Here is a 15,451-nt window from a genome sequence, read left to right on the forward strand (position 1 = left end):
TTCATTAATTCATCCTCTGTCTGTAGAACAGTCCTAGAACCCCTGAACACATCAGCAAAGCCCTATCCCAGGATTTCTGTAAACATACAACAAGAAAATCCTTCTTCAGGGCTTCTGAACCAACAGAAAGGTTCCCAGACCCCTGCGACAACAGCACTGTCCTTCACCAGTGGACAGTATTCACTCTCTGTCTGCAGGACAGTCTCAGGAGCTCTTAGCCAACAGCCAGGTTCCAGGACTTCTTCAACAAAAGGACTGTCTTTCACCAGTGGACAAATCTGGCAAAACAACATCAAAACAGACAGACAAAGTGCCAGCAAAACAGCCATGTCTCCTCAGTCCTTGGCAGCTCAGGAGGCAGGTCTCAAAAGTCCAGGGCAATTCAAAGTGGCCACCAGCAATCCTTCTCAGTCTCTCTCTCTGCCTCCACGAGGTGCTGCTTCCAAAAAGTTCTTCTGCCTCTCTCTTGTCTCTCCAAATCTATGTCATCAGCTCCTCCCAGTTCAGGACTTTCTTTTCACATCAACAAGTCCATCCCACAGGTGGGATTAACAAGCTCTGGGTTTTAACACAATCAGTTTGAAAACCAAGCCAATACAGGGGGAACTTTATATTCCATTACTATCACACCATGACACCTTGTTAACTCATGAAAGAACAATTTTGAGGATTTTTATAAAATAAGGAAGAACAAGATGAATTAGAGAATAGTTTATATAATAACAATGTAAAAACAAACAACTTTGAAAGGTCTAAAAACTGATACATACAATGACCACTTATGATTTCATAAAACTGATAATGAACCATACCACCCATGTCATAAGAAGCATGATGGATGTAGGGTGTATAATGAGACATATATGCAGTATGTATGCATGCATGTGTATATATATATATATATACATATATATATATAAAGGGACTTTGTTTTGCATGCTTCCACATATTTATCACAAGAAATCTTTTTTTCTTTTTTCAGTGGAATTAGTTTGGAGGGGAGAGAAAATACTAATTCTGTTCATTTTTTTAAATAGAAAGGTAGGAGTGCTATAGATATGGAATATTTGATGCACTTTTAGATGAAGTCACTATATTGTTCATTTTGCTTAATTGTTTACTTTGTTATAAGAGACCTCTTAGGAAATGGAAGTAATCTGTAAATGTTTATACTTAACAAATAAAACATCAATAAAATTTTCAATACAAAAGATACTGGCATCTAGATCCAGCAATATAATGTTGGACAAATTATTCAAGCAATCTAGTCCTAATTGGTCTCTTCGATTAAATTGTCCAAACCAGGTGACCAGACCTAGTGATTTCTTGATTTTTCTTCTTTTGACTTGAATATGTAAAGAAATCCAGATGCCACAGTTATTTTCCCAAGTCACAAATCTTAAAGCCCTCCTATTCAATAAATTTCATTGGTTCCCCAGTTACACCCAGGATAAAATACTAAACATTCGATTACACATTTAAGAAGCTTAACAACCTAGTTTCTTCCTACCTTTCCAGTCTTTTTGAATTTTATACTCTACATATACTCTACAATCTATCATTACTGATCTGCTTATGATTCTTTCCACTGGAAATATCATCTACCTAATTTGTACTTTTGTATTGGATTGTCCCCCCTCTCTCAGATGTTCTCTCTCTTCACTTCTTCCCTCAGCATCCTTTCTCAGGACTCCACTCAAATCTCACCTTCTGAAAGAAGTATTTCTTACCCATCACCACTGCCAGTGCTTTCATTTGAGATTATCTTTTATATACACATCCACATAAATATGTATATATACATATATGTATATATTTATGCAAATGTATATACATACCTACAAATATTACATTTATCAAATATCTGTGTATACAAATATATACATTTATGGAAATGTATGTGTATGGACACATATATTACATAATTATTAACATATTGTATCCTCTCTTTTGGATGTGAGTTCCTTAAAAGCAGTAAATGGATCTTTGCTTTTCCTTGTGTCCCTAACGTTTAGCTCAGTACCTGGTAAAAAATAATTGCTTGTCAACTTACTGACTGACTAATGGAGGAAGGAGTAGACATTGGTAAGTTATCATCTGCACCTCTTTGGGGACAATCTTCATCAAAGAGATTTCAGATATAATTAATGTAACAAAGGCACTGTGCTAGACCATGGGCTTAAAAAGATATCTTTGTTCTCAAGTTCTCTATGATATAATAGTACTAATATGTCTGACCTATCTAAAACCACAAGGCCTGATATAATGAACTCTATCATTTTCTCTTGGTTTAAAAAACTGTTTCACCTTCCTCCCACTGTTTGGTAGCTCCTTGGTCACAGAGAGTTCATACCCAAAGAGTCGTTGTCTTATCTTGTTAACTCATCTTGAAATTTAGTTAGGAGACCTGTTTTCTAGGTCCTGTCCTATACTCTTACATAAGACTAATTTTGGAAAAATCACTTAAGCTCTCTGACCCGAAGGCACTATGGATCAAATGAATGTCAGTGCCTACCTTGTCCTTTCCAGGAGGGTAAACCTGATACTCTCTTGTGTTTTTTTCTTCTTTAAGTCTTAATATGCATTATATATTACATGTATACACAGACACCAAATTAAGTTTCTTAAATACCAAGTCTGACCATGTCACCTCCTTATTCAATATATAAAAGTATCTCTCTATTACCTCTAGGATTTAACATAAAACATCTGGTTTGGCATTCAAATCTGTTCCCATCCTGGCCTTCTCTACGCTTCTAGTCTTCTACGTACTCTCCTTCACATAATCGCCAGCTACTCTGGCCTGCTTTTGTCATTTCCTTCCACAGGCCATAACATTTCCTAATGTTGTTCATGTTCCCTTGGTTGCCCCTCATCCCTGGAACGCTCTTCTTCTTCACCTTTGACTTCTGGCTTTGCTGACATCCTTTAGCTCTTCATTTCCTTCTCTTGCAATAAGCTTTTCCTCATTCCCACTGTGATATCCCAACCCAGACTACTAGTACCTTCACTTTCAGATTAACTTCCATTGTTATTTGTATATTGTCTTTCCCTTGAGAAGAATGCATTGATAGTTTGTGAGTCTAGAAGTGCTCTTATCAAGAAGATCAGAAATTCACGTGTACTACCACAAGAAAGGCACTGTGCAAGGTCCTTAAAAAGTGCCTTCGAAGACCGATGTCTGACTTACCTAAAGAATGTGGACTGGTTTGATGAGCTCTGGTGGTATCTCCTGGCTCCAAAGCCTGTGCACCTTTTTGGGAGTCCTAAAGCTCAAAAGAATTTACTGGGCTTCTGCCAACATTTGTCTTGAGAAGAGGTTGTGGTCCTGTCACTGATGGATATGGTAAGATCATATCTGCCTGAGATATGAATTATATTTCTTCCAGGAGTTGGGTTTGGAGAAGGAGGGGGCAATTAAAGGGAACTCGCGATACCTTACTAACATGGCTTCTAGTTCTTGCAGTATAATCTTACAAAAAGCTTGCAAAAATTATAAATTATTTAAATTACTCCTTGAGCAAATTACTTAAACTGACTCAACCTCTATGGTTTCATTGGTCAAGTGGGTATATAGGTACTTCCTTTGCCTAATATGGAGGAAAGAACTAATGATTTCTTTTTTCTTCTTCCAGCTGCAATATGTAAGAATGTCCAACTGCCAAAGTGAATTTCTTCAATCTCAGGTCTGACCATGTCATTTCTCTAGTCAACAAATACCCTTAGTTATATTTCACCTGTAGTACCAAAGTGCTTTGTTTGGCATTTAAAACCTTTCACAACTGAACTCTTCAATCTTTTCAGTTCTCTTACTCTACTCCCCTGCAGCAAATAAACTATATTAAATAGTACAGCTACTCTATGATCCATTTATATGGTGCAACTTGCTATTCCTTGAAGACTCTCTATCTTCTGACTCCTTGCTTTTTTACTGGTTGTCCCCCATACCTGGAATCCTTCTTCACCTCTGGTTACTGTCTTCCTTCAAGTCTCAGCTTAAATACCAAATTCTGCAAGTCTGCTTTCCCACTCTCCTCTACCCCAAACCATCCCTCTAGTGACTTTCCTCTGTGACAACTTTCTGTTTACACTGTACATGTTATATTTAAAAATAGCTGACCTGGAAAAGAAATCGAGTGAAGAGAGTCTAATAATAATTTGATTTCCTTAGAACCATCCCTGGAATTACAGAGATATCCCTGCTCTACAAAAATATAATAAAATAAAACAAAATACATTTTTAAAAAGCCTAAATACTATATTTCAAGAAATTGTAATTGAAAACTTCCCAGATAGATTGAAACCAGTGAGTAATGATAGAAAGAATAAAATTATCACCTCCTACAACTACAAAAAAAAAGATGCCCTCTGGCAAATATCCAAAGTCCCTTCTTCAAATAAATATGTATACTCATGTGTGTATGCACATATATATACATAGATATACATTCACACACATACATGTGTGTGCATATGTGTGTATGTGTGCATCCAGAAAGATGTAGCAAAGAAATACAGTAAGATCTTACAAAAGCTAGAAATTTCATTGTAAAAGGAGAGAAAATCTTGGAATGGAAACTTAAAGGAAAATGCATTTTCCAAAAGGACTATATGAATTCCTAGAAGAAATCAAGGAAAGAATAAAGAAAATGAAATAAATATTTAAAAGAAATAATTGGAGAGAAAATAAATTGCTTGGAAGAGAAAATGGCAAACATTACTCAAATAATGTAATCCCTGAAACTCTAATAAATCACACTGAAATATTTTATTCATGAGACAGGAAGAAGAGAAAAAGGGATAAGTATTTATTAAGCACCTACTATGTGTCAGGCACTATATTAAATGCTTTTTCATTTGCTCCTCTTGACAACCCTAGGTTGTTGTTGTAGTTAAGTTGTTGCTGACTCTTTCTGAGCTCGTTTGAAGTTTTCTTCACAAAAATATTGCAGTGGTTTGCTGTTTCCTTCTCCAGTTCATTTAACAGATAAGTAACTGGCAGGGTTAAGTGACTTGCCGAGGGTCACACAGCTAGTAAATATCTAAGGCCAGATATGAAGATGAGTCTTCCTGAAACCAGGCCCATCCCTCTATCTGCTGCACCACCTAGCTATGCCAGCGGCCTCTTTACTTCATTATAAATGTGAACTTCCAGATCCATTAGAAACAGAGGCAATGTGAACACATTAAAAAAAAAATCTCCAGCAACCTCTTTAAAGACACTCCAAAAAGGAAAAGTTACAGGAATACCAGAGCCAAAATCCATAGCTTCCTTATCTAAGAAAAGATACCACAAGTATACAGAAAAAAGTAGTTCAAGGTATATTCAGAATCAAACAAAAACCTGTTAACTATTATTAAGAATAAGAAATCTTAGAATACACCATTTGAAAAGAAAATAAAAAGGGAGGCTCATAGCCAAGAATTACAGCCTAGAACAGTAAGTATAATTCTACAAGGCAAAAGAAAATATAGACTTTCAATGGAGAGTATTTTCAAGCATTGGTGATGAAAAGACCAGAGGTGAGGAAGGATTTAAAAATGCAAACACAAAGGAAAGATAGAATATTTTGTTGAAAGAGATGGTTGCAGGGCCAGCTAGGTAGCACAGTGAATAAAGCACAGGCCCTGGAGTCAGGAGGATCTGAGTTCAATCTGGCCTCAGACACTTGACACAAAAACTAGCCATGTGACCTTGGGCAAGTAACTTAACCCCAACTGACCTACCTTCACCCTCCAAAAAGAAAAAAAAAAAGAGATGGTTGCAGAGGATCCTGATTGGTATGGATTGAGATTAAATTGAGAATGAAGGGATCCGTTTATATGGAGACAACAATGAAAAAAAATTGACTTGAAAAACTTAAGAACGTTGATCTATGCAATGACAGAACCATATTTTTAAGGAAATTAAGATAAAATAATGTGACCTTGACAAGTGTCCTGTCAAAGAGGTGATAGACATGGCAATTACATTGATTCCTTTTGTTTGATGATTTTTACATGTTTTAAGTCCCTCCCTGCCAAGCCTCCTCCCACAGGAAAGGAGTTAGAAAAAGAGGCGAAGCTAAGCAATACTGATGCCCCAAAGAGATCTACTGAAACATTTCACAATGCATAGAGGACAACAAAGTTCAGTGGGGAAAATGTGCAGATAAGCAGGGAAGTTTTATAAGCATCATGTAGAATTTATTATTACTTTTTAAAAAGTAATATGAAATAGATACTCACAGATCCATTATATATGATATATATGATATCATATATATGATGATCCTTTTATGTGTTTTCCTTTTAGGAATTTAAATAAAAATTTTAAAATAAATTTCAAAGTAAAAAACAAACAAATAAAAACCTAGGAGTTTCAAAGTCTTTCCCCCAAAAAAACCCTTGGTTCTACTATCCAACAATACACAAAGATATGAATTTAAAGTGAAAGTTATTGAGGCAAACATGAAAAGAACACAAGTTTCTACAGCTCTGGAATAGAAAGAGTTTGGTGTCCTCCTTCCTTTTTCAGGATAATCAACATAAAGTTCACTATGTAGTGAAGTATTGACTTTTATTTTTTAAAGCAATAGGGGTTAAGTAACTTGCTCAAGGTTACACGGCCAGTTATTTCTGGGTGTGGGGCTGAGTATCTGAGCCCGGATCAGGTCATCCCGACACTGGAGCCGGTGCTCTTACTCGCTGAGCCACCTGGCCGCCCCTAAGCAATTGGGGTTAAGTAACTTTTTCAAGGTTACACAGCCAGGTGTTTCTGGGTGGGTGCTAAGTGTCTGAGCCTGGGATTCGATCTCCAGGTCTTCTCAACACTGGAGCCGGTGCTCTTACTCGCTGTGCTACCTGGCCGCCCCGAGGTATTGACTTTTGAAGTATCTATACAAGGCCAGACACACTAAGACTTTCTAACAATATATTGCTTTTTTTATTCCCATTTCAGGTGCCTACCCATGCTTCTGTTATATTTCTGACCCAAATACTCCATGTTTCTTCCCCAGGTGGACATGGTTCTTCATGATAAAAGCTCCAAACTAGGCCGTGGTTTCACTTTGGTATAGCATAATATACTGTGAAGAGCAGCTAGGTAGCACAGTGAATAGAATGCTGGTTATAGAGTCAGGAAGACTCATCTTCCTGAGTTCAAAATCCAATCACAGGCACTTAATAGCTGTGTGACCCTGGACGAGTCACTTAACAAGTCACAGCCCCCACACTGCTTGCTCCCAGCAGTTCTGGCTCTCTTGCCTGCTCCCGCCTGCTCCTTCCTGTTCTACCCTTTCAGCAAGCTACTCCTCTGTGGGCTCCATGTGATTACATTTAACTTATTAAGGGACAGGGAAGATCTTCAAATTCCCATTACCACTACACCTTCCCAAATTCAAATCTGAACTCACACACTAAGCTGTGTGACCCTGGGTAAGTTGCTTAACCAACCCTGTTTCCTCAGTTCTTCATTTGTAAAATGAGCTGGAGAAGGAAATGGCAAACCTCTCTAGCATCTTTGCCAATAAAACCCCAAAATGGGGTGATGAAGAGTAGGAGGTGATTGAAAAAATGACTCAACAACAATAAGGATATTTCAGGTAATATGCTACACATCAGAACATTAGAGTCCAGAGAGGTTAAATAATGTCACCAAGGTCACACGGGCAGTGGACAGAGTCAAGGCATGAATCCATTCCCCTGTGGCTCCAAACCTAGCACTCTTTCTACTATACCACACTGTCTCATGGCTCTCCTTGCCCTAGAATGCTCTTTCTCCCATCTAAAAATCCTGTAAGATCTAGTTTAAATGTCATCTTTCCCAAAAGACTACAAGAAGTCCACATCAATCTCCCTTTCTGAACTCCTATAGCATATATTGATTGTATCACTCTTTTTTTGGAACATAATTATATGCTTTCTTATGCTGATACCAAGCTATTTCAAGGACATCAATATATCTGGTCCCCAGGAGGATCATAGGATCATAGATTGAGTTCAAATCTTCATACTGTAGTTGAAAAAACTGAGGCCAAGAGAAATCTGCATTCATGCTGTTTAAAGTTATCATTTATAGTTTACAAGGTACTTTCCTATATATTGTTACATCTGATTCTCCTAACAAATCAGCTGGTAGGCAAGGTAGACATTATCACATTTTATATATTGGAAGATTGAGAATCATGCAGATTTGGCTAAATTCACATTTACTAACAGCAGACACTGGATTAGAACTCAGGTGTTTTGAATCCTTACTTGATGTACCAACAGGTATTTACTAAGACCTTACTATGTTCTAGGAACTCTGGGGACACAAAGAAAAAATGAAAGTCCCTGCTCTCAACGAGTTTACCTTCCATTGGTAGAAATGCATAAATAATTATATACAGAATAAAAGCAAGGTAAATTTGGGGATAGAATGAGCCAGCCACTGGGAGACTCAGGAGAGACTTCCCATAGCAGTCAGTACTTAGGCAGGATTTCATAGAAACCAAGGATTCTAAGAGGTGAGGGTGATTAGTAAATGCATCCCAGACATGAGACAGTAAGTACAGAAATGGGATATGAAGTATTATATATGTAAGCAACAGTAATAAGAAGGATGTGAATGAACCATAGAATGTAGGACAGTAATGCACATTAAGGTTGGAAAGGCAGATTGGAGCCAGGTAGAAAATGGGTTAAAAAGCCAGCATAGTTTATATTTCATCTTAAAGGCAATAAATAGGCTTCCATCCATTGCTTCTTGTTCTGCCTTTTCCCAATTGATAGTCATCAAATGGGTGTTGTCTCAGCAAAACTGAGACCTGGGAAAGAACTTAATTTAGAAAGGCCAAGGTCACCCACTACATCCTGGGCCACCTACAGTCATCTTGACTTTTGTCTTATCACTGGATTTGGATGACTCTGGAGGAAAGAGTGAGGCTGACAACTTGGCTCAGCTCTGCATCACTTAAATCTAATTCACATGCAAATAAGGATATCACCCTCATAATTTTATTGCTCCTTTTTGAGAATGAAGGAAAAACAACAATACCTCATTACCTTACACTTGGACTACTGCAATAACCTAATGTTGGGTCTGCCTGTCTCAAGTCTCTCCCCAATCCAATCTATCTTTCATTCAGTCACCAAAGAAATTTTCCTAACTTGCAGATATGACCACCTCACCCTACTACTTAATAAATTCTAGTGGCTCCTTATTACCTCCAGGATCAAATACAAAATCCTCTGTTTGACTTTTTTTTTTTTTGCTTTAACATTTCCTTTTATTTAATCGAATTTAGTATACAATTAACATTTTCCACCAGCTCCGGGTGTAGAAACTTTCACAGGCTTCACAATTTTTTGTTTAGGTGCTGCCTTTGTAGGAGCCTTAGCAGCAGATGCAGCTGTCTTCTTAGTTGCTTGCTTAGCCTTTTTTGCTTCCTTGGCAGCCCTGATGGCTTTTTCTCGTTGGGCCTTTCGAACTTCAGGTTTCTGGTAACTCTTGGCCATTATATCAGCAAGAGAAGCCCCAGCGATGGCCCTTTGGAATTTAACAGCCCGGCGAGTTCTTTTCTTTTGAACCTCTTCCTCTTGTGCTTTCTTCTATACAGGACAGTCCAATTGATCTGCCGGGTGTTTCTCTTTGAAAGGAATGCAGACTCGCATTTTGCATTCAAAAACGGGAAAACCTTCCTGTCCGTGCAGGCGTAGCTCCTCCTGTGACCCGGGTAGATCTTGTACCCACTGAAGCTGCACAGCTCGACCTTCAGGGCTGCAAGCGTGAGGAAGATGGCAAAGAGAAAAACCTCTGCTTGACTTTCAAATTTTAACCTAGTCCCCTCCTACCTTTCCTGTCTTCTAACCCCTCACTCCCTGCCACAACCTCTTCAATGCAGCGACAGCGGCCTCCTTTCTGTTCCTCAAAGAAGAAACTCCATCTCTTGATTCTGGCTATTTTCTCTAGCCGTTCCCCATACCTGGAACTTTCTCCTTCCTCATCTTTGCCTATTGCCTTCTCTGGCTTCCTTAAAGTTCCAACTAAAATCCCATCTTTTACAGAAAGCCTTTCCCTACCTCTTCATTCTAATGTCTCCCCTCTGTTATTTCCTATCTATCCTGTATATAGCTAGTTTGTATATAATCGTTTGCCTATTTGATTTTCCCCATTTGATTGTAAACTCCTTGAGGACAGGAACTTTCTTTAGCGTCTTTTTGTATCCTTAGTACTTAGCACAGTACTTGGCACATAGTAGATGCTTAATAAACATTTTTTGACTTATTGATTGATGTTAAATTAAGTGATTGTGAAATACAAAAAGAAGCAGAAAGAGGTGGCTGGAGGTGTAGGATATGACAGAGGTGGTATGCAAGAGGGGTAGAAATGGGTGAGTGCTGTAGAGTTAAGGAAAGGGGAAAATGGGTATCCAAAAAAAAGGATGATTAGAATTGCTTGATGAAGGCAGTCATATTGTGTAAGAAGGTGGTTCCTAGGAAAGATTACCACAACCTTCAACTGCTTTGTATTCATTTTGAAGAAAGAAAGTTCTCATGTATACCATAATATTTATTATAGCATTTTCTGTGGTAGCAAAGAAAATGAAATGAGTTCCCATTGATTGTATAATGGCTAAGCAAATTCCATTGAACTGGATTAATTTTTCATTGACAAATATGTAGAACTGCAAGAAACATGGAAAGACAGCAAAATAATCAGAACCAGAAAAATAATACAATGATTATAATATAAACAAAGATAAAATGAAAGTGAATGCTATGGCAGTATAATGAGCTAGCTGACTGAAAATTTAAGTTAATTTTAATAAGCCATGAGAAAGGCCCCAGTCAGTTATCTAACTTTCCCAGAAAAACCGGCGCCTCTGGAAACCAAACAGTAAAGGCAGATGAAGAGGACTTAAAAAATCTTCTGACACTTGGTCACAGTGAAAAGTGAGAAAATTCAAGTCCTCTTTATTGTAGAAGTTCAGGTGAAAGCTTGCAGATACTGTCAGACACTGTCAATGTGCCAAATTGTTTTGGTTTGCTAAACTTTTTTTTTTCTTTTCCTTACTTAGTCTTTGTGGAGAGAAATATATTATTCAGACGTGAATTTATAAAAATAAAATGAATTTACAATTTTTTTTAAAGGATAAAAGTTATCAAGCACCAAGATTTCAATTTACTTAGCTTAGAACTTAAAAATAAAAGGTTTTTTAATTCTTTAAAAAAGTGTTAAGATATCAGAATAATATACAGAGTTACATATAAGATTTCCTTTTCTTTGAAGTTTCTGTTTTGGGATAAGCATGTTTTGGTTTATGCAGCTACAAGAACTACAAATGGTGGGCCAACTAAGGATTTTTGATGATTAGATATTGATACTTAAACAGGGGAGCAAAACAACGGAGGTTAAGAAGATTGATGGAAAACTGTTCGGTAGGTAGAGTGTACATAGCACTTTGAGGTTTGTAAAGTACTTTATATTTGTTATCTCATTTGAACGTCACAACCACACTGAATTAAGCGCTATTCTTATCATTCCCATTTTGTAAAATATCTGAGGCAAAATTTTAACTTGGCTCTTTCTGATTCCAAGTTCAGTGCTCTAAGATAGAGGGTAGATGTGACAGATTAGTTTGTCAACAAAATTGACTATTTCACCAGTGGCCACATCAAGCTTGTGCTACTGAGTGGGTTTCTTTAATGCTTCCATGCATCTATATTCCCAGTGATTTGGGAATTCCCTCCAAAGGTGAAGATCACAATCTTTCTATATACTCTAATTTTACTCTGGGATTCCTTTCAAAGTCTTTCTGTAAATCCTAGGATGTATACTCCACAAGTTGAGGGCTCCCCCTCACATTGCATATCTCTCCAATACCCTTTGGGTGACCTTGAAATTTTTATATAAAGTGACTGTTGTAGTTCAGGATTTTCAATCATTATAGCAGCACAAGAAGAATACTTATGTTGAGAAACTGGATGTTCACTTTATGGGGGGGAAAGTGGTCATTTAAAGCACTACAATTTTCTAAATGAAATCCATTTCACTCTTTTCCTCCTATTAAATTCTGGGCTAAGTTCATTATCCATCTGCTGTATCTGAGATATAGATATATTGGGCAATTGGTATGGCTTATTATTCATTCAATTGCCTATCAGACTAAAGCAGTCAGCTGGCATTCTACATTCACTTGATTTTTCCTGTGTGGAAAATTAGGCAAAACTTTATAAAGTATATGAGATTTCAAGTAATTGGCATATCATCCATAAAGGAGATTACCTCAATCACTTTTTCAGAAGGTAACTAGACTTTTGACTGGCCAGTCTATCAAAAGCATTTATTAAGCACTTATTGTGTGCTAGGGCTCATTATCTGTGAAACAATCTAGAGTTGTTTTAATTTGCATTTGTCTCATCAGTGATGATTTAGAGCACTTTTTTTATATAACTAAAGATAGGGAGATTTAAAAAACATCCCAATTACATGTAAAACAATTTTAACTTTTTTTTTCTCCAAATTTTGAGTTCTGAATTCTTTCCCTCCCTCTCCCCTCCCACCATTGACAAGGCAAGCAATTTGACATAAGTTATACCTGTGTAGTCATGCAAAACACCTTCCCATGTAAGTCATTCTGTCAATGGAAACACAGACAAAAAATACATACACAAAAGTAAAAGAAAAAGTGTCTTTTATATGCATTCAGACTCTACCAGTTCTTTTTTTGGAGATGGACAGCACCTTCCAAGTCCCACAGAATTTTCTTGGATCACTGTATTGCTGAGAATACATGTTATTCCTAGTAGTTCATTATACAATATTTGTTATTGTGTACAATGTTCTCTTGGTTCTGCTAATTTCACTTTGCATCAGTTCATGTAAGTCCATGTTTTTCTGAGAGCATCCTGCTCATCATTTCTTAAAGCACAATAGTATTCCATCACTATCATATAAAAAACTTTTTCAGCCATTCCCCAATTGATGGACATCTCCTCAATTTCCAATTCTTTGCCACCACTAAAAAAGCTGCTATAAATATTTTTGTACATATAAATCCTTTTCCTTTTTGTGATACAGACCTAGTAGTGTATTGCTGGGTAAAAGGATATGCAGTTTTATAGCCCTTTGTGTATAATTTCCTATTGCTTGCTAGAATGAATCATTATAACACTTTACCAATAGTTCATTAACTTTTAGTTTTCCCACATCCCCTTTAACATTTATTTTCCTTTTCTGTCATATTACCCAATCTGATAGATGAGAATAGTAGCTGAGTTGTTTCCATTTACATTTCTTTCATCAATAGTGATTTAGAGCATTTTTATATGAATATAGAAAGCTTTGATTACTTTTTCCGTAAACTGCTGCTCATATACTTTGCCCATTTATCAGAGGAATAGCTCTTATTTCTATAAATTTGATTGTTTATATGTGTGTGTGTGTGTGTATGTAGAGAGAGAAAGACAGAGAGATGAAGACTTTCTCAGAGAAACTCACTGAAAAAGTTTTTTCAGAGTAATGACTACCAATGGTGTATCTCCCTCCATTCTATTTTCCCTACTCTCTCTCAGCTTGAATACTGTTTCATTCTCTAAAATGTTTTGCTCTGACTTTCACCTCTTCCAAATTGCCCTCCCTTCTATCAGTCCCCCCCCCCCCAATTTCTCTTATCCCCTTCTCCTCCTACTTTCCTATATGGTAAGTTTTCTACACCCAACTGAGTAAGTATATTATTCCCTCTTTGAGCCAGTTCTGATGAAAGTGAGGTTCATGTGCTGCCCACCCCACTTCCCCCATTTTCCTCTCCATTGTAAAATCTCTTTTAGGCCTCTTTTATGTCAGATAATTTATCCCAATTCTACCTCTCTTTTCCCTTTCTCCAGTGCATTCTTCTTTCTCATACTTTAATTTTATTTTTTAGATAATCCTACCCTTTCATCCAACTCACATGTCTTTCTGACTATACTGCTTCTAACTGCCCTAATACTGAGAAAATTTTAGGAGTTATAAGGCTCTTTTTCTTATCGTGACCTTCAGGTTGTTCAATAATACTTAAATTATCTCTCCTGGATCTATTTTTCAGGTCAGTTGTTTTCCCAATGAGATATTTTCTTCTATTTTTTTCATTCTTTTGATTTTATTTGATTGTTTCTTGATGTCTCATAAAGTTATTAGCTTCCTCTTGCCCAATTCTAACTTTGAGGAATTATTTTTTCAGTGAGTTCTTGTACCTTCTTTTCCATTTGGCCAATTCTGCTTTCAAGGCATTCTTCTCCTCGACTTTTTGTACCTCTTTTACCATTTTTACCAAAACTAGTCTGTTTTGTAAAGTGTTATTTTCTTCAGCATTTTTTGTTACTCCTTTACTAAGCTGTTGACTTTTTTTTTATCATTTTCTTTTATCACTCTCATTTTTGTTCCAAATTTTTCTTCTACCTCTCTTACTTGATTTTTAAAATCCTTTTTGAGCTCTGAGACCCATTCCTATTTTTCTTAGAAACTTTGGATGCATTGATTTTGATTTTGTTTTCTTCTGTGTGTTTTGATCTTCTTTGTCACCACAGTAACTTTCTAGGGTGAGAAAATTTTTCTGTTATTGGCTCATTTTCCAGCCTATTTAACTCAATGCTAAAGTGGGACTCTACTTCCCAACTGTAGGTAACACTGTCTCAAGCTTCAGGTTTTTTGCACAACTGTTTTTAGAAGTAGTTTTGGGGACCTGTAAATTTTTGGCTCCTGACATATTGTCCAATTCCCTTACTGTCTCTGACATGAGAGGTCTGGAAACTACCACTACTGCCACTGATTCAGTTGCCCCAGGCCTTGTAATGCCAAGCAAAGGCAACTTCCCAAGGTTCAAAATACTAGCATAGCTGCTCTCCATTTTATTAAGTGACAAATTAAGAACAGAGAAAATCAAAATACAGCATAATTCAAATTACAGCATTCACCAAATGTAATTTAATAATTTCCAAGTACTACTCCACCCCTGGACATTACATTCATTTAGTCAATCACAAAGCCCCTCTTCTCAAATGGAGATTAGTTTCCAATCATAAGCAAACTACATTCATTTGGTCAGTCACAGAGTACAAAAAAAGTCAAAGTTTCCCACCCCTGGATCACAACTGAATAGGCCATCTACCCCAGGGTTACAACAAGCTTAAACACAGCATTTAATACCCAAAGAGAGGTCTTTTCTTCATCTTGACCCCAGGCAAGTTCTCATCAATCTTTGTTCCTAGGGAGACAAAGCTTAGCAAGGCCACAAGATACATTGCCAGTGTCCTCATTAATTCATTCTCTGTCTGCAGAACAGTCCTAGGACCCCTGAAAACATCAGCAAAACCCTCTTCTTGGATTTCTGTAAACATACAAAAAAATCCTTCTTCAGGACTTCTGAACCAACAGCAAGGTTCAAGGACCTCTGCAACAACAGGACTGTCCTTCACCAGTGGATGAATCTGGCAAAACAACATCAAA

The 15,451-nt window shown here is 37.0% G+C and overlaps 1 pseudogene; it reads right to left on the reverse strand.

Annotated features, from left to right (window-relative positions):
* Window positions 1-9,251: 9,251 nt before the first annotated feature.
* On the reverse strand, window positions 9,252-9,969 carry LOC138172881 (large ribosomal subunit protein eL24-like; annotated as a pseudogene).
* Between the last annotated feature and the right edge of the window lie 5,482 nt (window positions 9,970-15,451).

The sequence above is a fragment of the Petaurus breviceps genome, unplaced genomic scaffold (assembly GCF_028583685.1).
Source record: "Petaurus breviceps papuanus isolate PSGF00001 unplaced genomic scaffold, PetGlider_PUasm1.0 551, whole genome shotgun sequence".
NCBI lineage: Eukaryota > Metazoa > Chordata > Mammalia > Diprotodontia > Petauridae > Petaurus > Petaurus breviceps.